Source organism: Melospiza melodia, chromosome 17, assembly GCF_035770615.1.
Source record: "Melospiza melodia melodia isolate bMelMel2 chromosome 17, bMelMel2.pri, whole genome shotgun sequence".
Classification (NCBI taxonomy): domain Eukaryota; kingdom Metazoa; phylum Chordata; class Aves; order Passeriformes; family Passerellidae; genus Melospiza; species Melospiza melodia.
The window spans coordinates 2631269-2654183 of record NC_086210.1 but is presented as its reverse complement, the minus strand read 5'-3'; positions in this window follow the sequence as shown (position 1 = coordinate 2654183).

Genomic DNA, 22915 nt, shown 5'->3' with positions numbered 1-22915 from the left:
TTTTTGTTAAAATCCTTGACTTGGAAATATTCTATGACTGATTAGAACCCCTCAGCATATCAGAGTTTCAGGAGCATTTCACCTCCCCTGCACCAGAAATACCCAGAGTTGTACTCAGAGGGTCTGTAGGCTCTCTGGAGATGGCTGCAGGAGCTGCAGCTGCATTGTCCTGCAGCCAGAGGCTCCTGTGCCAAGGGCTGGCAGTGATTCTGCCCCAGGCACTTCTCAACACCTTCCCAGCCCTGACTGATTGAAGCTCTCTTTGCCTCTGTGCTGTGCCGGGGGTGGCTTCAGGCAGTGCCCCAGCCCTGCTGGGCTGGCAGAAGAGCTGCTCATCAAGAGAAATGTGCTTTTGAAGCTCTTCTTGGTTACCAGGAGCTGCCTCTGTGCCAGGAGCCCAGCCCAGCTAAGCAGCACAGACACAGCACCAGGACTTTAATGAACCTCTGGAGCTTTGTGCTCAGGCCCTGAACATGAGTCCCTGAGAGGGAGCTGAAGAAACCTCTGCAGAACTCCAAGTCAGAATCCAGCTCCAAAGTTTCTTGGACTTTTAATGGGTCCCACTGAGGGACAGGACAGAGAAAGTGTCCCCAGGCCCCAGGCAGAGCAGAGAACTGGAGGCAGTGATGACAGGTGGGGACAAAGAGAAGCCAAGTCTTGGTGCCCTGGGGCACAGCAGGATCTGTGCCACCAAGGGCTGTGAGGAGACACCTTGTCCTGAGGCCCTGGGGCCTCCTGGCACAGCCCCAGCCAGGCTGGGCACCGTCAGCCCCTTGTCCTGCTCTCAGCATTCCCCCCTAGCCCACATCCCAGTGGCCTCAAGGATCTGCTGGAAGGAGTCCCTGGGGAGCCTTGCTCAGGAATGCCCTTGGGGGCTCCTTAATTCTCCCTGTAGGGACTGCAGGTTTTTCAAAGGACTTTGGGTTTGGCTTTTGCCTTTGAGGCTCTGAGAGATTTGTGCAATCATGGCCTCCAATTATCTGCTGTAATGAGTCCCTGGAGAGGCTTTGTCAGTAACAACATTCAGTGGGCTCATTAATGCTTCAAGGTATATCAGTTATTTTAAGGTACTTGGTGTTTCCCTTTTGATACTGACTCTGTGAGAGGTTTGTGCAATCATGGCCCTAATTATCTGCTTTAACGTGTCCCTTGAGAGCTTTGCACTGACATATAGTGGGGCTCATTAATACTTTGATATACTCAAGATTTTTAAGGTACTCTGGATTTTCCTTTCCACACTGAATCTCTGAGAAGTTTTTGTTGCATCCTGGCCTCCAGATCTCTCCTCCAAGGAGTCCATGAGGAGCCTGTCTAGGGGATGGACCTCAGTGGGATGCATCCATGATTTGAGACACTTGGGGGTTTTCTTCTGGCTTTGACTCCTAGAAATGTTTCTGCAATCTCCTCTCAGACCCTGAGGTTCCAGGGCTCAGCTGCAAATGCACCACAGGGCTCATTAGGATCAAACAAGCCCTGACAAACCATGGCTCTGCCTTGATTTCCCTCTGCTCTAGTGCAGTTCATCAGAAATATTTCTGTAGTGATTTTGGTTCACCAATTTGAGATTTCTTGGAGAACGCAGCAATTATTGTGGTGGCTTCAGTGTTGGCTAATTACGAGTGCACTCACTAGAATATACTTACTCATTTCCTCCTGTGTGATAAGATTAGGAGAACAGCAAAGCAGGCTCAAAACTTTAAGAGGGTATAAGGAAAAGTTCATGAATAGCAACTAAAAGAAAGAGTAATAAGAGCAAAACTTTCAGAAAACTTCTCGTCTCCCTACAACCTTTTCTTTCTTACTGACAATATAAAGACAAACCTAGAATTTTCAGTCAGTTTACCCCAACTAGAATAGTCTTTCTTGAGTTCTCTTAGGGAGAGGAGTCTCTCTTTCATGCTATGGAGACTTTTCCAGAAGAGACACTTCTCTTGTCGCTCTCAATTTCCATGAATAGCAGCTGCCCAGAAAGATCTGCAAATGTGACATGCCTCCCAGTTGTTCAAAGCTCTTTTACAGTTGTGTTTATGGGCCATGTCAGCTTATGGGGTATTAGTTAAAAGATGAGCTGTGTAAGAGCAAAGATTCTCCTCATCTATTTCTGAAATCATCTTCATCTCTGAGGACATCTTTTTCTTCTCCCTGTGAAGGCACAGGATCTCATCACGCTTCCCTTTTTCCATGTTCAAACTTCTCATGGGATCACAGCTACTTTGACATTTGCTACTTTAGCATGGAGGCCTTTGCTGAACAAGTCATGTCCCCATACTTTTCAATGCTATACAGGGAAAAAGAGAGTCTGATATATTAGTTACATCCTTCTCCATGGCTTTACAAGAGGATTTCAGCCCCAAGATCAGGACATCTCCTCATCCCTCCCATCTGGGACTCAACTTCCTCTTCACTGACCTCGGTGTCTTCATGTTGCTCCTCTATGTGCCTGCACTTTGTCCTTTTCTCTCACTCGAGGGAGGATGGAAGCACTGAAAGATTTCATATCTCACCCGGGGCCTGCAGATGGTTCCGTGACCCCAGCTGGGCTCAGTACTTGCAGCCAGACCTGCTCTCTGTTCCCTCGGTTCCATGGGGCCCCACAGTGTCCCAGTGGTCCCTTGCTTCCATGAGGACCTGAAGTGTCATAATGCCCCCTTGGTGACACGAGGCCCTGAAGGGTCACAATGGTCTCCATGGTTCCATCAGGCCCCACAGAGTCATAATGGTCTCTGGGTCCATGGGGCCTTTCTGTGTCACCATGGCCCCTTGGTTCCATGGGCTCCAGTGGTGCCACAAGGATCCCCTTGGTTCCATGAGGTCCCCAGAGTGTCCCAGGGATCTTCCTTCTTTCCCAAGGAAAGAACCCAGCCCCAGTGTTGCAGGGGCATCCACCAGAGGCCAAGGCCAGCCAGACTTGACGGTACTGACAAATTTACCTGGGAGCAACCCTTGGTATAGGGAATTTTGGAGGTGGAATCCCAATTTCAGACATGGACACCTGGAGGAGAAGGACGGTTCTTATACATAAGAAGGAAAGCAGGGAACACCGATATTTGAGGGGCAAATAAAGGTGGCCATCAGAGGCCTAAGTCAGCCAGACCTCTCTGTTCTAATTGCTTTTGTATGAAAGCAACCCTTGGATATAGGGAATTTGCGAGGTGGAATCCCAATTTTGGCCATTTCTTTGTAGATAAGAATGACAGTTCTTTTTCATAGGAAGGAAAGCATCGAGCCACAGTGTTTCAAAGGCAAAAGAGGGGACAGGTGGCTCCTGTCCTGGCTCCCAAGCCAGCCAGGCCTGATTGTCATGGCAACTTTTGTCATGGAGGGTCGTTGGATATCAGAGGGGAAATCTCACTTTTGACCTTGGACTCCTTGAGAAGAAGGATGGTTCTTTTCCATAGGAAGGAAAGCATCGAGCCACAGTGTTTTGAGGCAGGTGAGGGACAGCTCCCATGTGGCAAGGGCAGCTAGACCTGTCTGGCTTTCATTTGGGAGCAATCCTTGGATATACGGAGTTTTGGAGGTAGAATTCCAGGTTTGGCTATGGGCACTGGGTCAGGATGGACGGTTTTTACCAATAGGAAAGAAAAATGCCAAGTCTAAGTGTTTTTGAAGAAGATGAGAGGTGGCCACCCTTAGGCCAACAGAGCCACACCTGTCTGTCCTGGCACCTTTTATCTAGGGACTCTCCTTGGACATAGGGCATTTTGGAGGTGGAACATCAACTTTGGCCGTGGGTGCCTGGACAGAAAAAGAGTTCTTTTCATTAGGAACGAAAGCACAGAGCCCCAGTGTTTCAGGGGCAGTTGAGTGCCAGCCCTCAGGAAGACAAGGCCAGCCAGATTTGTAAGTCCTGGCAGCTTTTGTCTGGGAGCTATCCTTGGATATTGGGAATTCTGGAGGCAGATTCTCAATTTTGGCAATGAGCACCTGGTCGAGATAGATGTTATTTTCCCCTAAGCAAGAAAAGCACATGGTCCCAGGGTTTCAAAGGCAGATGAGAGGTGGCCCCTGGGTGGCCAAGGCAGGCAGACCTGTCTCTTCTGGCAGATTTCATCTGAGGACAATCTGTGCATATACGGAAATTTGGAGGAGGAATTCAAGTTTGGCCCTGCTCCCCTGGAGGAGAAGGAGAGTTCTCTCCCATAGGAAGGAAAGCCAAGAGCCCCAGTGCTTCAAGGGCTGATGAGAAGCAGCCCTCAACATGCCAAGGTCAGCCAGACCTGTCAGGTGATTGCTAGGAGGCCCAGCCAGCCAGACCTGTTCCATGTTCTCTTGGTTTCATGGGACACCATGACCATGGACCACAGTGGCACAATGGTCTCCTTGGTTCCATGAGGCCCTGGAGTGTCACAATGTTCTCCTTGATTCTGTAGTGTCACAACGGTCCAGTGCTCCCATGAGGCCTTGCAATGTCACAATGGCTTCCTGGTTCCACAAAGCTCTGATGTGTCACCATGGCCCCTTGGCTCCATGCACCCTCGCTGTGTCACAGTGGCTCCTCTGTGACACTACGGGCTGCACAAGGTCACCATGGACTCTTGGTTCCTTGGGGCCCCCAAGTTTCACAATGGTCTCCTTGATTCCATGAGGCACCACAGTGTCACCATGGGCCCCTTGGTTCCATGAGGTTCCATAGTGCCACTGTGGTCGCTGTCAGAGGCTGGATGAGATCAATGTCCCGAGACACCTTGGGACGCTCGGAATGCCCGTGTAGGGCCAGGGCCGGGTCAGGTTTGTGGGAGAACAGAGCCCCGCCCCCAGCCCTGGTCTGGCAGAGCTGTCAATCACACAGCAGGGGCTGTGCTAACCCAGCTCTGATTAGTCCAGATGTTAATCAATCAATCACACACTAGCAGCTGGTGCCTACCCTGGCTCTGATTGGACAAGCAACTGGCATTTCCACCCCAGGGGTGGGCCCATGAAGGAGCAGGGGGTTAAAAGCCAGAGCAGGAGGCCAGCCCATGGTCTGGATCCTGCCTTCTCCTGGGGTTTCTCTGTTGGTGATGCTGGAACCCCAGCAGGTGGTACCTATGTGCGTCTCTTTCTATGGATCTTCTATCTTTCTGTTGTTCTCTATTTCTTCTCCTTCTAATCCTACTTACCTGGAGCATTTTGGGGTAACTTCACATGTCAAGGATTAAAGGGTTTTAGGTTAAATGTGTGGGAATCCAAGGCACAGGGAATATTTCTCTGTCTGCTCTAAAGGGGTCCTGACCCCCAGAGAAATGCTGCCTTTAACCGTCCCCCATGGAGAGGACTTCCAGGACTTTGAGACAGATTAGAATTTACCAAAGTCCAAAATAGATTAGAGGGTAGTATAGCATGTTCCTTGGGTGAGAAATTTAGGTGTTGGGATTTTTAATATGATGTAGATAGGAAGCAAGATGGAGGAATTTGGATGTAGTCCCTTTCATCTTCATCTACTCCATGTTCTGCAGTGTTGGTGGCACAGGGTCATTGGTCGAGGAAAGCACAGTGTAGAGGTTATGTGGACAGTCAAGGGATGAGTAATTGGTAGATAAGTAGAAATAATATACATTTTAAGAGTTAATTGGTGAGACAACTTTAAAAGACCTTGAAACCGTACATTTTAGAGCCATTTTGAGGAGTTTATCCAGCATGCTTAGCCTGGTATGCACAGCATGCAAAACTTTAGAGAAGATAACAATACACAAGAAGCTGAAGACCGAAAAAGTCTTGTGTATCTCCTTTTACCTGGCACAGAACTGCTACAGGAGGGTTTCCCACATCCAGAGAGCGCCCACAAAGGCCGAATGTAAAACAAACATCAATAACTGGCACCTTGACAATATTTATAATAGGTTGTTTTTTCCATAAAGTTGTTTAATGAAGAATGTTGTCTTAATTAGCCAATCATGTGAAATGTGTTGATTAAATGACCAATGAGGTCCATGTGTAGCAAACTAAGGTATAAAAGAAGAGGATTGAAAAAAGGGTGGCTTTTAGCCCTTAGCCTTCTGATCTGAGTCTGTGTCATCTCTGATTCAACAATGACATTTGGGGATCTATGGAGGCTATTGGGAATCCTTTCTGCACCTTGTGACCCAACAGGAGCTTCTCTAATAAACTTTGCCTGAAGCTCCCACTGTGCCCATGACAGAAACCCCTGTGAGTGTCTGGGACATCCCGGCTCTTTGGCAGCCTGGGGACACCTGGGATGTCCCCGTGGAGCCCCTGTGAGTGCCTGTGACAGATCGGTGCCTTTGCAGCCCAAGGTCCCCTGGGATGTCACCATGGAATGGCTGTGACTGCCTCTGACCACAGGGCTCTTTACCATCCCCAGAAAGCCCTGGCCGGTCTCCATGGAGCCCCTGTCTGTGCTTGTGACATTCCAACTCTGGAACAGCCTGGAGACTCTTGGAAATCCCCATGGAACCCCTCTAAGGGCCTGTGGCAAATCTGATCCTTAGCAGGCAACCATCAGGGGCCCCCTGTTGCTATGGTCAGTTTCCATGGCAACCATCACCAGCCCCCTGTTGCTATGGTCAGTTTCCATGGCAACCATCACCAGCCCCTCTTGCTATGGTCAGTTCCTGTGCAGCTCCATGGACACCCCATGCCAGAGGTGGTTGCCATGGACACCAGCTCAGGCCTGCAGCCAGAGCCCGTTTCCATGGCAACCATTGGCAGCCCCATCCCCAGGCTCATGGGATCCCAGAACCACAGAATTGGCTGAACTGGAATGGGCCCATCAGGATCCTCCAGTCCAACTGCTGGCCCTGCACAGGACACCCCAACAATGCCAGCCTGGGCCTGGCAGCACTGTCCAAATGCTGCTGGAGCTCAGAGAGCCCTGGAGCTGGGACCCTTCCCTGGGGAGCCTGGGAAGGGCCCCAGCAGCCTCTGGGCAAAAACCTTTTCCTGACATCCAACCTGAGCCTGCCCTGACTCAGCTGCAGCCGTTCCCTCCACTCCTGTCCCTGGGCACCAGAGGGAAGAGGTTCCCACAGCCCCAGCCAGGGACCCGCTCCCAAGGCTGTTGCCATGGCCACCAGGGCTGGCACCAGCTGGGATGCTCGGTTTCCACGGGCCGGGGTTCAGGAATGGGATTCCCCAATTTCCTGCTCCTGCTAAAACTGTGCTTCCCTCATTGCCCTCCTGCCTCCAATGGAAAGGACAAAAGGCAAAGATCCTAGGCTGGGATAAAAACAATTTATTGGGAACAGCAACGAGATAAGGAAAAAATGGAACAGAAACAATATTGATAACAGAAGAGATAAGAAAAGCTATTTACAGGGAAAACTACAACATCAACAGCAGGCTCTTCCTGGCCATGTATTTCCCCCTGCCTGGAAAGGACACTCCTCTCCTCAGGGAAAGAGACATACAGAGTTCCTTTTCCTGCCCCTGGCAATAACCTGAGGTTGGAGTGAATGTAATGACAGGGCCATGGCCAGACTCTCATGTTCTTCAATCCCACATCATGTCAAGGGCAGGGGCAGGATGACAGGCAGATATCTTCCCAGCATGGATCACAGGGAAAATGGATCACAAGGGCTCTTCTCAATGTGGGTTCTCCCATGGGTAATTAAGTGCATGAAGCTGTTCCTGCAGCTGGGGCATTTGCAGGGCCTCCCTTACTGGTGGCTCTGTTGGTGTCTTGTCAAGTGAGAGCTCTGGGTGAAGCTCTTCCCACACTGGGGACACTCAAAGGGCCTCTCCCCAGTGTGGATGTGCCGATGCCTGATGAGGGTAAAGTTGTGCTTGAAGCCCTTCCCACAGTCGGGACAGCAAAATGGCCTCTCATCTGTGTGAATCCGCTCATGCAGGAGGAGATGGGAGCTGGTGTGAAATCTCTTCCCACATGTGGCGCACTGGTAGGGCCTCTCCCCAGTGTGGATGCGCTGGTGTCTCTGATGAGGTGGGAGCTGTGGTTGAAGCCCTTTCCAGAGTCAGGACAGCAGAAGGGCCTCTCCTCTGAGTGAATCTGTGGGTGCTGGAGGAGCCTGGAGCTGGTGTGAAACCTCTTCTGACACTGGGGACACCCACAGGGCCTCTCCCCAGTGTGGATGCCTTGGTGGGTCACAAGGGTGGATCTGTAGCTGAAGCCCTTCCCACATTCCCCACACTCGTAGGCCCATTCCCTGGTGTGGATCATGTGGTGGCTGACCAGGTGCTTGCTCTGTTTGAAGCTCTTCCCACCCTGCAAGCACTTGTGGGGCTTCTCCCCATCACGAAGCTGCTCATGAACCACCATCTCTGAGCTCTGCCTAAAGCTCTGTCCCCCTTCCTGACTCTGGGTGGTTCTTTCTTCCTCAGAGAATCCTGGGCTGGTTTTGGAGCCCCTCCTCCTGTGGGATCTCTGTGGCATTTCCTCCATGTTGGATTCCTCTGCACTAGAGTAGCACAAAACGGCCTCTTTCACAAGGTTCTGATGTGGAGATTTTTCCTCCCTGGTCTCCATCCTCAGCTCCTTACCTGGGGAAGGAAGGAGAAAGAGAAGATGGGATTTGCCTCTGTGCCAGAGGGAAGGGGATCCCCCCAGTGCATCACTGGCAGGATGGCATTGGCACCAGGGTTGTCCTGCAGCCGGGGGCAGTGCTGGGCTGGAAGCTAGAGCAGGAGAGAGGGGAAAAGGAGCACTGACTTCCTCCTCACCTGCCTGGGTGTCCCAGGGCATCTTCCTCTTCCTCGCAGCTTTCTCTTCCATCAGGTGAAAGTTTGGGAATGGGAAATTTTGTTTTGGGAGGAAAACAAGGGATGAGCACATTGAGTTTTGTACTGGTTGATGGCAAACATGAGGGAAAGTCTAAGTCAGAATTACAATTTAATAAGAAAATTAGGACCAAGGCAATGATACAGAAACACTGCCTTAAACTGACAGAGTCAGGATATAACCTGACACCCTGTTGGTCAAGGTGGTGGTAGCAGTCCCATTAAATGGTGGGTGCAATCCTGTTGGAGTGATGAACGTGGTTCTGTCAAAGCAGTGATCCTGTAGAAGGGTCTGGTCTTCCTCTGAAGGTCCAGTGGTGGTTATGGAGCTCTTGTCCTCTGGGAATCCAGTAGGCAAGCTGCTCCTGGCGTTGCAAGGCTCAGCTTATATCCAGGTAGGAATGCTTGGTTCCTCCCTCTAGGAGGAGCATCCCACAATGGGATGATGGAATTTTATCAGTCCTGCAGTGACACTCAATGGCCCATTCACAGAAGATGTCCCCCCTGGAGGGGATTATCAGGGGTGAGTCATGGAAGAGATAAAGAACACTGCCCTGCCTTTTTATAACAGTTGATGAAGATGGTGATTGAAAACATGCATTTGGTTACATCTTACATTGCCCCCTGAAACAGTGGGGTAATCCCTGCTCAGGGTGTAAACACCACCCCTCTTACCCAAACTTGATCAGGTGTAAAACTCCTACCATGGGATGGCAACACACACACAGGGGAGAAAGTCACACTTGCCCTGCTCCAGGGGAGGTCTCTGTCCCTGTCACTCCCCCTCTCTCTCCCCCCCTTTTCTCTTTTTTCGATCTCTCTCTCTACCTCACATTTACTGTTTAATAAAATCTACTTTGGATTTGGTCTCGTTAGCACCTTAATTGGGGCAGAGGCATCTCTCTACCATTTTCTTAACCATATTGCAACAATATTTTGGCACTGTGAGTTCAGACACTGTTCTTTGATCCCAAGTGCCTTTGAGTACAGCATGGTTCCCTCCACTGAGGAGGTTGTGGTTCCTTCTGAAATAACTCTGGGAAACATGGACACAGCTTCCTTTGAGCGCCTTATGGGAGAACTGATGAGGAAAATGGCCATTGTGGGTGGCCAGTGTAAAGTAAATGTTTTGTTGTCCTTCCGGAACAGTTTGTTAAAATCACTGGAGGAAAGGGAGAAAATGTGACCAGAGAGACTGACAAGGTGTTGCCCGATTGATAAATGACACAAAACTCGGATAAGTTTTGTGGGTGCTTTATTAAGGGCCCGGGGAACTGGGGGACTCACGTCCCAAAGCCCGAGCCCCCAAATTCACGTATGGGTGCTTCCCTCTTATACATGCGATTCACAACAAAGTCTCCAAGGAACAGTTTCCCGTTCCCCTTGCCTGGTCACAGACCCCTTGTGATACATTCCTTGATTCACAAACAAGATCATTAATCCTCTGCTTATCTTATTCTAAGAGCATTGTATGCTGCCTCTAGACAGGTTAGCATTCTTACTTTCTTGCACTAGTTTAATTATTATTAAATCTCTAAGACTACCTGCTAGGTTACACACAAAACCCAACACACACTTTCAACGGCTACAAAACTACTTTTAACAAACCAGTTCACACACAACTCACTATAATTAAATATTTTGCTAAATTTCATTTCTTTTCCAACATTTCCCCCCTTTTGAGCATCCTTCAGTCCTGCTGCAAGGATGCTCAATCAACATTATTGACAATAACATCTTCATAACGAGGTGGGGAGTGTTCCTCATTCTGCCGCCCGCGGGTCATCGCCTTCAGCTACCGGAGAGGTCGCCTCTTTTCCTTTTCGATCACACCTAAGAGGCATCTATATACAATCCATATAGTCACTAAAAATACTAAAAACATTAGTACATACTGTATAGCAGACGTAATCCAGCCAGACAGGTGAAGCCCCAAAGAATCAAATACTGCTCCTATCCAATTATGCTGTGCTTCCCTTTCAATTTCCTTGGTTTTTGTTTCCACTTCTGCCAGTTGAGAAATATCTTTCTCAACTTCAAGTGTAACATTTGGAATGTGTACACAGCAATGATCTATTCTCCTACTCAGGTAACCACAAACTCCATGTTCCTTTAACAGTAGCAAATCCAATGCCATTCTGTTTTGTAGGGTCATTCTTGATGTAGCTTGCAATTGCAAATTTAGATCTTTAAATCCCTTCTTAGTAGCTGCTGCCAACCTTTCTCTCTGTCCTAACAAATTGTTGAGCATTTCCCTGTTTCGATATGTCGCTACCGGAGGGAATAATGACTCCAATATCCATTCAAATTGCACTCCTGAGCCAGGTTCATGCCACTGCTCCTCTAGGGATTCTTCCCTCTTTCTGAGTCCTTTCCTTTGGATCAATCTATTCTGTTTCCAGTATGGACACAATGTGGGAACCCCTAGGGTGATTTGTGTTACTGATCCATCTAGAGGTAAATGTGTGGTCCACTGTCCGTGTCCCAACACCCAGACTAGATTTCCAGGGCTATGCACAGTAGTATATCTGCAATCTATAGGCCCATCCATGGACTCTCTGCTAACCGTGTGATCATACCCCCTACACTCGCATCCCCACTTTAATGCCATTTTCACCGGTACCAATCCAATTCGGTCTTCCGGTGTATCACATGTAAAAACCTCAGTACAATTCCAATCCTCTTTCTGCGGTCTGAACTCTCGGGAATATGTAGACGTGATAAGGGCCCTATAATGTGACTGATTCTTTACTCCTGACCATTGGATGCACCATTGTACTTCCCCAAGGTAATTATAGTGTTCCAAAAGACTAGGTCCCCGTAATGTCTTCCAACTATTCCAGGTGTCAAAATTCTGTGTGACATTCTGACAACTCATCTCATTTTGTTGGGATTTCGTTCTTATTCATACTGTATTGCATGGCTCATCTATTGGGGTTGCAATTAAACACCTCCTGGTATTTTGAATCCAACCATAATGATTGGATTTCTTTTCACATTCCTCTCTAGTCATAGCCCGAGTGGTCATACACAAATCCCTCCATACATCTACTGGTTTGGGAACTGACTGGCAGGACCATGAAACATTCTTGAATGTTTCAGGCATTTTGGTTACCGGTATTATTCCTCAGGGAATTGGTTCACCTGCAGCCTGTGGTAATGGCAGGCAAGCTGTTATTTTAGTCACATTCTGCATGATCCCAAAATCTCTGATTAATCCTACCACTAAATTTTCCTGCTCAGTATTTCGTTCTATTGTATCATTAACCTCCCGTCTACTCCTACCGTGTCTCTGTAAGGATAACATCATTCTGTCATGCCTCCACCATGCATTTCCTATTCTAGGATTAGTGACACTCGACCACCCACAACCTTTGCCTTCCTTTCCCCACCAATTGGTCCCGTCCTCTATTCTGTCCCAGGTCAGTTCCCTATTTTGCTTCCACCATTTGACCCAAAGGTTCCTTTGATATCTTGATCTTACTAGGAAGGAACAATTTATTCTGAGAGGTGGCCCATCCCACATGTCCACTGCCATTGATACTGGATTAACCTTTATGTTTTCAGCACGATCCCCTGTCCATGGCAAAACCCTCATACTCACTCTTTTGTAATCAAAACTATCCCGTATTTTGACCAAACATGTATATTCTCCCGTATCGTTTGTGGTTACCTTGGTAAGATTCAGTACCGTGTTTCCTTGTTGTTTATCCTGATCCCAACCGACTCCTATCTTGCCTCGGCTTCTTTCAGCCCCCCGTTGCCATATTGCAATAACTTCACCGGCCTCAACTTTCTGGCTGTCAAAGATAACACAAGTTAATTGAACATCCATCCCTTCCATGACTGTAACCTTTGTTTCTTCAACCTGTACAAGAGTAGACCCTTGAACGGGTACTAGTCTCATGATCACTAGCAGTAATATAATTAAGAAGGCGGCTTTGCGCGGAAGATCATCCGGGTTGGAGACACTATCTGGGTTTCCCACTGGAACGGTGCCTTCTTTACCCTGGTGTAATGGATCCAAGCATCCATCCCCTGGACCTTCACCGCCGTGTAGGTCGTCATCATCACCTGGTGGGGTCCTCTCCATGATTCCCGTAGCGGATCCGTGATCCACTTCTTGACGTACACCTGGTCCCCAGGCTGGATGTCGTGGACAGAATTCTCCAGCGTAAGCGGTCTATTCCACTGTAACGTATTTCTTAAAGAATTCCAGATCTTATTAAGTGACATAAAATACTCTGCAATCGCCTGGTCCCCACTCACATGTACCTCCCCTTTTATATACAGTTGCATGATATGGTTTGCCATATAATATCTCATATGGACTTACGCCTACCTTTTCCCTTGGTTTAATTCGAATCCTGAGTAGGGCCAAAGGCAAAGCTTGAGGCCAGTGCAGTTTAGCTTCCTGGCAAACCTTTTTGATTTGTCCTTTCAGGGTTTGATTCATCCTTTCCACCTGCCCACTAGACTGAGGTCTCCAGGGGGTATGCAAATTCCAGGTTATATCTAACATTCGTGCTAATTCCTGCACTACCCCGGCTATAAAATGTGGACCCCTATCTGATGACAATCCTAAAGGTACTCCAAATCTTGGTATTATTTCTTTTAACAAGGTTTTTACCACCTCCTTAGCCTGATTAGTTCTACATGGAAAATCTTCCGGCCACCCTGAGAACGTACATACGTACACTAACAAGTATCTGTATCCCTGTGCCCTAGGCAATTCAGAAAAATCAACTTGCCAGTAATCTCCTGGTTGTGGCCCGACTTGCAACTTTCCCATTTGTATTTGTCTCCTAACTACTGGATTATTTTTCAAACATACTGGGCACATTGCATTAACTCTTTTTGCCATTGTTAACATCTGATTAGAGATTATCTCATTCTTCAAAAATTTTACCAATACTTCTGCCCCCCAATGACATTTATTATGTTCTGATTCCAAAATAAATTTCATTATGCGGGTAGGTACCACTATTTGTCCCATTGGTGTAACGTACCACCCAAGTTGATTCTTCTGTGCCCCTAGCAAGTTTATTAGTTTTCCATCTTCTATTGAATATTTGGGCTCCTGATTCAGGTATGGGGTAGCCGGATTTGTTCTTACCGGTACCAGTGCCATTTGAGTCCATACTTCCCGTGCCGCTTGCCGTGCTGTAACATCAGCAAATCGATTTCCTCTGTAAACGTCTCCTTCCGCAGTCTGATGCCCTCTAACATGCATTACTGCAACTGCTTTGGGACTGTGTATCGCATCCAGTAGCTGTAGCACTTCTTCCTGGTGCTTGATGTTGGTTCCCTGTGAATTCAAAAGCCCCCTTTCCTTCCATAACACTCCATGTACATGAACCACACCAAAGGCATATTTAGAATCTGTCCAGATATTAACCCTTTTCTCCTTGCTCAAATACAGGGCTCTGGTGAGTCCAATCACCTCTGCCTTCTGGGCCAAAGTTCCAGGTAACAAAGCCTTTGCCTCTATTACCTGACCCAATGTTACCACTGCATACCCGGCATAGAGAGTCCCATTCTCGACAAAACTGGATCCATCAGTGTATAGTTCCCATTCAGGTTCTTCCAATGGTTCATCCTTTAGGTCGGGTCTGCTGGCATATACTTGTTCAATTACCTCTACGCAATCGTGCACCAGTCCCCCAGCCTCCTGGTCACTGCATAAAAACTCTGCTGGATTAACATGATTAGTAGTCTTTATTTCAATATCATCCTGTTCTCTCAGGATGGCCTGGTATTGCAACATTCGACTGGATGATAGCCAGTGACCCCCCTTTTGCTCCAAAACGGCCATGACCATATGGGGAACAAACACTTTCCTTTTTGCCCCCAAAGTCAATTTCCGGGCCTCTTGAATAAGAATTATTGTTGCTGCCACGGCTCGTAAACACGAGGGCCACCCGGAACTTACCGAATCCAGTTGTTTAGAGAAGTATCCCACTGGCCTCTTCCAGGATCCCACCTTCTGGGTGAGGACACCCAATGCCAGTTTTTGCCTCTCATTCACGTACAACTGGAATTCCTTGGTCACGTCAGGGAGTCCTAGGGCTGGGGCCTCCTTTAGTGCCTGCTTCAATTCCTGGAAGGCCTTCTTTTTCTGTGTCGTCCACTCCAACTGATGCTGCTTCAAGGCCTCATACAGTGGCTTGGCTAGGAGACCGAAATTCATGATCCACAGTCGACACCATCCCACCATTCCTAGAAAAGATCTCAATTCCTGATGTTTACGAGGCAAAGGAATAGCACATATTGCCTCTATTCGGTTTACTCTCAAACGTCTCTGCCCTTGTGTGATCTCACAACCGAGATAAATAACGCTATTTTTGACCAATTGAGCTTTTTCCTTAGAAACCCGATACCCTGCTTGGCCAAGCATGTTGAGTAATTTAATTGTTAATTCCACGCACATTTCCCTTTCCTTAGTAGCCAGAAAAATGTCGTCCACGTACTGCAGGACTACATACAAGGATGGGGATATTGTTACCTGGGTTATCTTCCATTCCTCCAGCTCCTTGGCCAGTTGGTTTCCAAAAATAGTAGGGCTGTTTTTAAATCCCTGTGGGATTCTGGTCCACGTAAGCTGCTTCTTTCTCCCAAAATCAGGACTCTCCCACTCGAAGGCAAAATATTTCCTACTCTCTATTGCCAGTGGGATGCAGAAGAAGGCATCTTTAAGGTCAATCACTGAGAACCATTTAAACTCCTCCGATACAGATGTTAACAAGGTATAAGGATTAGCAACAACTGGATGTATGTCTTTCACTATTTCATTAATAGCCCTTAAGTCCTGTACCAAACGGTACTTACCATTAGGTTTCTTTACTGGAAAAATTGGAGTATTGTACTCCGATTCACATTCCTGTAATATTCCTTGAGCCAAAAATTGTTTAATTAACGGGGCTACTCCCCTCCTTGCCTCAAGCTTCAGGGGGTATTGCTTTATCCTCACTGGTCGGGCCCCTTCCTTTAGTTCCACCTTTACTGGCTGCGCAGCTTTAGATTTTCCGGGGACCCCTGACTCCCATACCCAGGGTACTACAGCCTGCTCAATTTCTTCTGGAATAGGAGAGGCATCCACTTCTTTGATTACAAAAATGCCTGCTATTTGTTCCTCAGGTATTTCCAATTTCACCCTTCCCCCTTCAAATATTATTTTCACATTAAGTCGGGACAACAGATCTCTGCCAAGAAGGGGTGTGGGGCAGTTTGGCATATACAAAAATTGGTGATCTAATTCCTTCCCCCCAAACCTAAGATTTAAAGGTTGTAAAAATGGTTGTTCCTCTAGCTTCCCTGTTGCCCCCACCACCTGTACCGTTGTGTCACTCAAAGGTCCCAATCGTCTATTGAGTACAGAATAAGTAGCTCCAGTGTCTACCATAAATTCTTGATCCTTTCCATCTATCTCTAAAACTACCCTCAAATCCTTTTCTAGTCAGCTTTGATTCTGATAGTTTCCCAAAACTAGTGCTTGAGCGACTTCTGCTGGTCCTCCCGTGAATCCTCCCACAGGGGCATTTCCCATTGGGGCTGTCCTTAATCCCATGTTTCCCATGCCCATACCTCCTCTAATCGGGCATTCATTTTTCCAGTGTCCCAATTGTCGGCAAAACGCACACTGGTTTGGATCCAACCTCCCCATGTTAGGTGCAAACCCAAATCCTCCCCGACCTCTTGGCAACCCTCTCTGTCTGTGATTAGCTCCTCCCCGACCTCGACCCCTAATGGGTCTTCCTCCTGCCCCTGCCTGTTGCATTACAGCCAGAATACTAGCTTGTTGTCTTTTTGCAGTTTCTTTTTCCCTGCTGTTGTATACCTTCCATGCTACCTCCAGCCTTTTCTCTAGTGGCTCTAATAACCATTTCCTTTTTCGTGGAATCCATTATAGTATCTAATAATATCTGTAAATCATTCCAGTCCGGATCCTGAGTCTTTATTATCATTTTAACCACCCTTGCCACCCTTTCAGGATCCTCCCGATAACTCCCCGCTGATTGCTTCCATATTACCAAATCCCCGGGGGAGAAAGGCACCTTAACAAGTATCCTTTCTCCCTGTGGTCCCACAGCTTCCCTTAACGGCGCAATTAACTGAGGCCCCTTCTGCCCCTTCCTTCCCTTGCGAGTCCGCCCTGCTAACGGAGTTCTTTTAACACTCTCATTCTTTTCACCATCACCACCATCACTATCACTCTCACTAGATCCCGTTTTTATAGCTATATCCGCGGGGGGAGCAGGGGGCACATTAGGAGCAACCGGAACCCTCGGAGGTGCTATACAATAAGACAAATCTTCCTCGATTGAAGGATACAAATTACGCTCCTTTCTTTCTTTACATCCCACACACTCCCTTTCATCATTCACTTCTAAAACCAAAATACCACATTCCTTTTGCCATTCCTCTTTCCGATATAAAACGAAAAACAAATCCAAATATGGTATTTCATCCCATTTCTCATTCCTCCTTAAAAATTGCATCAAAGATTCCATTATCCCCAATTCCACTGTACCATTCACCGGCCATCCCGCTTCCCCAATCTCATATTCAGGCCACCAATGATTACAATGATCTATCATTTTGCTTTTATCCAATTCTTGATAATACCCCTCACTTTTCCACCGTTTCAATATACAACCTAATGGTGTATTTCCAGGTATTTTACCATTGGCTTGCACTAAGGTTTTAAAAGTTTTAAAAGACATCATATTACAACCTTTAATTCCACTATTAATCCCAATAAACCAATATACCTTAAACCAATATACCTTCTCGCCGTCCTTCCCTAAAACAAAACAGGAGGCGAGTTCCGGTCCTGCGTCCTTAGACGTCTTATGGCCAGAGCCTAGGCTTTTTTTTTTTTACCAACCACCAAATCCAAATCCAATTATCACCTTTTTCCAATATAAAGCACCTTCGGGCTTACCTTAATGCAGTTTGTCCGACAGGCGCAGGGGGTCAGGCACGACTGATGACTCCCCGAGAAGTGCTCGGTGCCAGCTTGGAGTGGATCGGGACGCGAACCGCCCCAGCAGCCCTCGGAGTCCTGCCGTGGTCGCCAGAAAACTGTTGCCCGATTGATAAATGACACAAAACTCGGATAAGTTTTGTGGGTGCTTTATTAAGGGCCCGGGGAACTGGGGGACTCACGTCCCAAAGTCCGAGCCCCCAAATTCACGTATGGGTGCTTCCCTCTTATACATGCGATTCACAACAAAGTCTCCAAGGAACAGTTTCCCGTTCCCCTTGCCTGGTCACAGACCCCTTGTGATACATTCCTTGATTCACAAACAAGATCATTAATCCTCTGCTTATCTTATTCTAAGAGCATTGTATGCTGCCTCTAGACAGGTTAGCATTCTTACTTTCTTGCACTAGTTTAATTATTATTAAATCTCTAAGACTACCTGCTAGGTTACACACAAAACTCAGCACACTTTTCAACGGCTACAAAACTACTTTTAACAAACCAGTTCACACACAACTCACTATAATTAAATATTTTACTAAATTTCATTTCTTTTCCACCAAAGGTTCATTCACACTGCGGTGAGGAACACAAGGCTGCTGAAAGTCCTATAAGATGCCCAGCCCAAGTTGCAAAATTTCCAAATAACTCTGGCCAGGGGTCTCTGGGAGGATTTTTTTGGAGAGTGTTCAGATCTGGCAGATCTCTTGAGCCCCGGATATCTCCAGGCTCCCTAAGAGGAGCTTTTTCAGGGACAGAGGACCTGCGATCACCCCTCGGGAAGGTCCCGGGAGTTCAAAATAGGGATGGCCTGGTACCGACGGGACGGGACATTGATTTTGGGGATCCCCGTGAGAGCCGGGGCTGTGGAACGGGGGACGCCCGGGGTGGGGAGAGGGGAAGGGGCGATACTGGAGCTGGGGGACCCCCGACAGCCCGGAGATGAGGCAGGGACAGGACCCCCTGACCCTGACAGGGGCGTATCCTGGGGTGGCTTCATGGTGCTCGTACCCCCATCAGTCCGTTTAGCCCAGAAATGAGTTCTGCACCTTTAAGGCTGGTTCTGAGAGTGAAGGGGAGGAAGAAGAAGCTGCAGTTTGTTTTCAGAAACTGCACTCACTCCTCTACATTCAATTTGATGGATGGAGAGACAGCAGGACAGAGCTCTCCTTTGCTTTTAGTTAGTTTTTAGGTCTCTGAGGCAGAGAAGTTCCCTGGACTGTGGGTTTTCTTTTTCTTTGGAGCTGTTTAAATCTGCTCTGGACTGAAAACCCAGAGAGCACCGGCAGCTTGCACCTTTGGCCCGCCTGGCTGGGCCTGGGCCGTGGCATTTCCAGTGCTGGAGGGGCTGATAAGAGACTGATAAGAGACTGATAAGAGACTGATAAGAGGCTGAGTGAACCGAGCTACAGACCACGAAGACTTTATGAGTTTCTCATCTCTTTTGGAGTAGCAGGAGGTAGTATTGCTTAATATTGTTCAATTTTTTTGCTGGTGAATGCTTTGCCTGTCAAATAAAGGGTTTTTTTAACTATTCTCCGAGAATTTTCCCAAACTGGCCGAGGGTTGGGCTGCTGAATCTGCATTGTAGAGGAAACTCCTTTTGGAGATTTTCAACCAAATTTGCCCTAAACCAGGACAGGGTGGTGGAAAGAAAGGGGAACCCCAAGTGGCTGGATTGAGGGGAGGCTGGAGAGGGGGACCCTGGGACTCCAAAAACTCCCAAAATCCAAAAGCAGGACCCTGGAGAGGGGGGATCCCCAGCAGCCCTGAGATGGGGGACCACCAGAACCTGAGAGGGATGAAACTGGACATGGGACACTCCTGGTAGCCTTTTTTTATTCACTCTTGATTTTGGGACATCAGGTGACTTCTAGAGATTGACTTGGGCAAGAGGAATCCCAGACTGAAGGCATTCACACCTTGTTTTTCCCAAACCAGGTTTTTCCCCAGACTATGTCATAGAGACATCCCCCCTGTCTCACTCTGGGTGAGCTCAGTCCCAAACTTGACCCAGATCCTGGTCTCAATCTCATTCCACATTTAGACATCCTCACAGTTCTGTATTTTATCTCATCCCAGTCTCAGACTTGTCTAGCTCCAGACCCAGTCCCAATCCCAGCCTTAAAGCCAATCCCACTTTTAGCCTTAACCCCAATCCCAGCTCTAATCCAAATCTCAGCTCCAACTCCAACCCAAGCCCCAGTTGCAGCCCCTTCCTAAATCCTCAGCCCCAAACCAAATCCCAGGTTCAGCCCATCTGGGGTGACACCCATTTGGGGTGTCTCTGTCCCTCTGACCCCAATGATGTTTGGGTGCAGGCACACGAGGGCTGAGAGGGACAGAGACCCCCCAGCCTCCCCAGATGTGAGAAGGTTGGAGAGACCCCCCAGCCCCGAGCACCCTCAGCGGTGAGAGGGACACAGACTCCCTGGTCCCCAGCCCTGCACAGGCATTTCCTGAGGCCAGAGGGATGGAGACCCCCTGAGCATCCCTCAGGATGAGGGGACAGAGACCCCCGAGCATCCTCTGGGCTGAGAGGGACAGAGACTGCCCCAAGCACCCCCTGGCACAGGGGTGAGAGGGAGGGAGACCCCCCAGGCATTCCCTGGGGTGAGAATGATGGAGACCCCCAGGGGAATGGCCTGGGGAGAGAGGGACAGGGACACCCTATTGGAAAAAAGCTCCCAATATTATCAGTTAGATTGTGCCTGGGCCAGTCTGACCCTCGCTGCTGGGCCAAAGGCAGCAACTGCGGTGTTTCACCCCAGAGATACCTTGGCTTGCTGGTGGTTGCAGCTGGGCACTGAACAAGTCCAGGCTTGTTAGGACCCCGTTTACCTCAAGAGGAATAGCTTCAGGCGATGGTGAAGAGAAAAAGGAGAGGATTCTGCTGGAGGGTTTAATGTCCAGAGGTTTATTCCATGGTTACAGAGGTCTGAACGTGAGCAACTGCTCCAACAGAATACTGACCGCACGGTCTGATTCACCTTTTAAGCTCAGGGACAGGGGGAGGGGAGGTACAGGTGAGCCACCAACGAGGTGAGAGGGGCAGGGTCTCAGGGGAAGATGACACCCAGACAGGCCAATGACCTCTGGGCATAGGGGCATCCTTTGAACTTGACCAACCACACGACGCCTTGCTGGAACGTTTAGCCTGATTGACAGGACTCACTCAGCATGGGGGCAAGGGGGAAGGGATAGACGTACAGGCACACCTGGGAAAGTGACCTGGAAGGCCAAAATGGGACATCACAGCACACCACAACATCTCCCCCTAGTTTTGTTTAAAAAGAAGAGGACTATGTTTGTGGTGCAGAATGATTGCCAAACCATGGTTGGTAAATCAGTTCTTCCTCTACAGGAGGGTCAGTGTTTTCTACTGAGGCTTCCAGGTCATCCATTGGAGCACTGAGGGCTTCCAAATGGTAGACTTCAGGAGGGGGAGATGAGCTTGAAATTAACTTGAGAACCATGCGTTTGATTAGTCCAAAAACAATGCTAACAACTACAATAATTATAACTCAAATAAACAGCACTAAAAACACAGTTTTCAGAATAGATCCCAACCAGCCCGAGAGTCCCCAGCCTTTGAACAGTCCATTCAGCCAGTTGTCAGTTTCTCTGTTGATGTCTGAGAGCTGTTGTCAAGGTAGTCCATATGTGGTTTGGGCTGAGTGACTATGCAGGAGATCGCAGGTGGGATGATCACGAGTAGGACAAGAAGCAGGCTCGGTCTCATGGCATCTCAAGGCTACACACAAACAGTGGGATCTAAACTGGTACAAAAACTTGAAACAAACATATATTACAAACTATTCCAGATAGGAGGCTTAAATGGAATTTCCTCCAGAGAACACGTGCGGCGTTTTCTTCTCCAGGCAGCATGAGCAACCTGGGGTGCTTCTGTAGATTTCTCTGAGACCTTGGGAACATAGGGCTTTACCCATTTGGAAGGAACCCACCTTAAACCAGAGGGGGTGGACACACAGGCGTATCCACGTCCCCAAGTAACCAATTTGTAGGGTCCCACCATTTTCCAAGTCTCAGGGTCCTTTACTAAAACTGGAGGTTTTTCCTTAATTAACCTATGATTGCTCCCCCCAAAGTGGCGTAGGATGGGTGGGTTCAGGCTGTCAAAAGAACAATTCAGAAAATTTATTGTGAATAGCGCCCTGGATAACCGGATGTGGGGAGGTTCTACCTTCAGAACCTGTTGTTGCTGGTCCAGGACCCTTTTAATATCACGGTGAGTTCTTTCTACAATGGCTTGACCTGTAGGGGAGTAGGGGATGCCAGTTTTGTGCTCTACTCCCCATTGCTGCAGGAAGCTCCCGAATTCCTTGGATTTGTAAGTAGGCCCATTATCAGTTTTCAGCTCCTTGGGGATGCCCATGAAAGAAAAAGCCTGTAAGAGGTGCTTAATAGCATCAATAGATGATTCTCCTGTGTGGGCAGAAGCATAGACCGCTCCAGAAAAGGTATCTACACTAACATAAACATATTTCTGCCGTCCAAAAGACTGTATGTGTGTTACATCTGTTTGCCACAGTTCACAACTGTTCAATCCCCTTGGGTTTGCTCCCGTACTCACTGTAGGGAGCGCATGTTGTTGGCAATTTGGGCATGTGGCCACAATCGCTTTGGCCTGTTCTCGAGTGATATTAAACTGACTAACCAGGCCAGGTGCATTTTGGTGGAAAGGCTGGTGGCTGATTTTTGCCTGTTCAAAAACATTTGGGAGAGTGGCCATCACTGCAGGTGCAGCAAGAGCATCTGCCCTTCTGTTGCCTTCAGCGATAAACCCTGGCAAGTCAGTGTGTGACCTGACATGCATCACATAAAAAGGTTGCTCTCGGTGAGTGACTAACTTTACCAGTTTTGAGAGCAATTCGAAAAGTGTGATGTTAGACACATCTTGCAGTATTGCTTGATCTGCCCTGGATACTACTCCTGCCACGTATGCAGAGTCTGTAATCAGATTAAATGTTTCTGAGAACCTTTCAAAGGCCCTAACAGCTGCAGCCAATTCAGCAACCTGAGGTGAACCTTCCACCTCAGCAATGTCTGTCTCCCACTGCTGGGTTTGAGGATCCTTCCAAGTCATAACAGACTTGTGGGACCTCCCAGATGCATCTGTGAAGACAGTTAGAGCCCTTTTTAAAGGTCTCCTACTTAGAGCACTTCTCAGTTTTAAGGTAAATTAAACATCTTGTTCGAACAATTTGTGAGCGGGCCGTGCTACTGAAATTT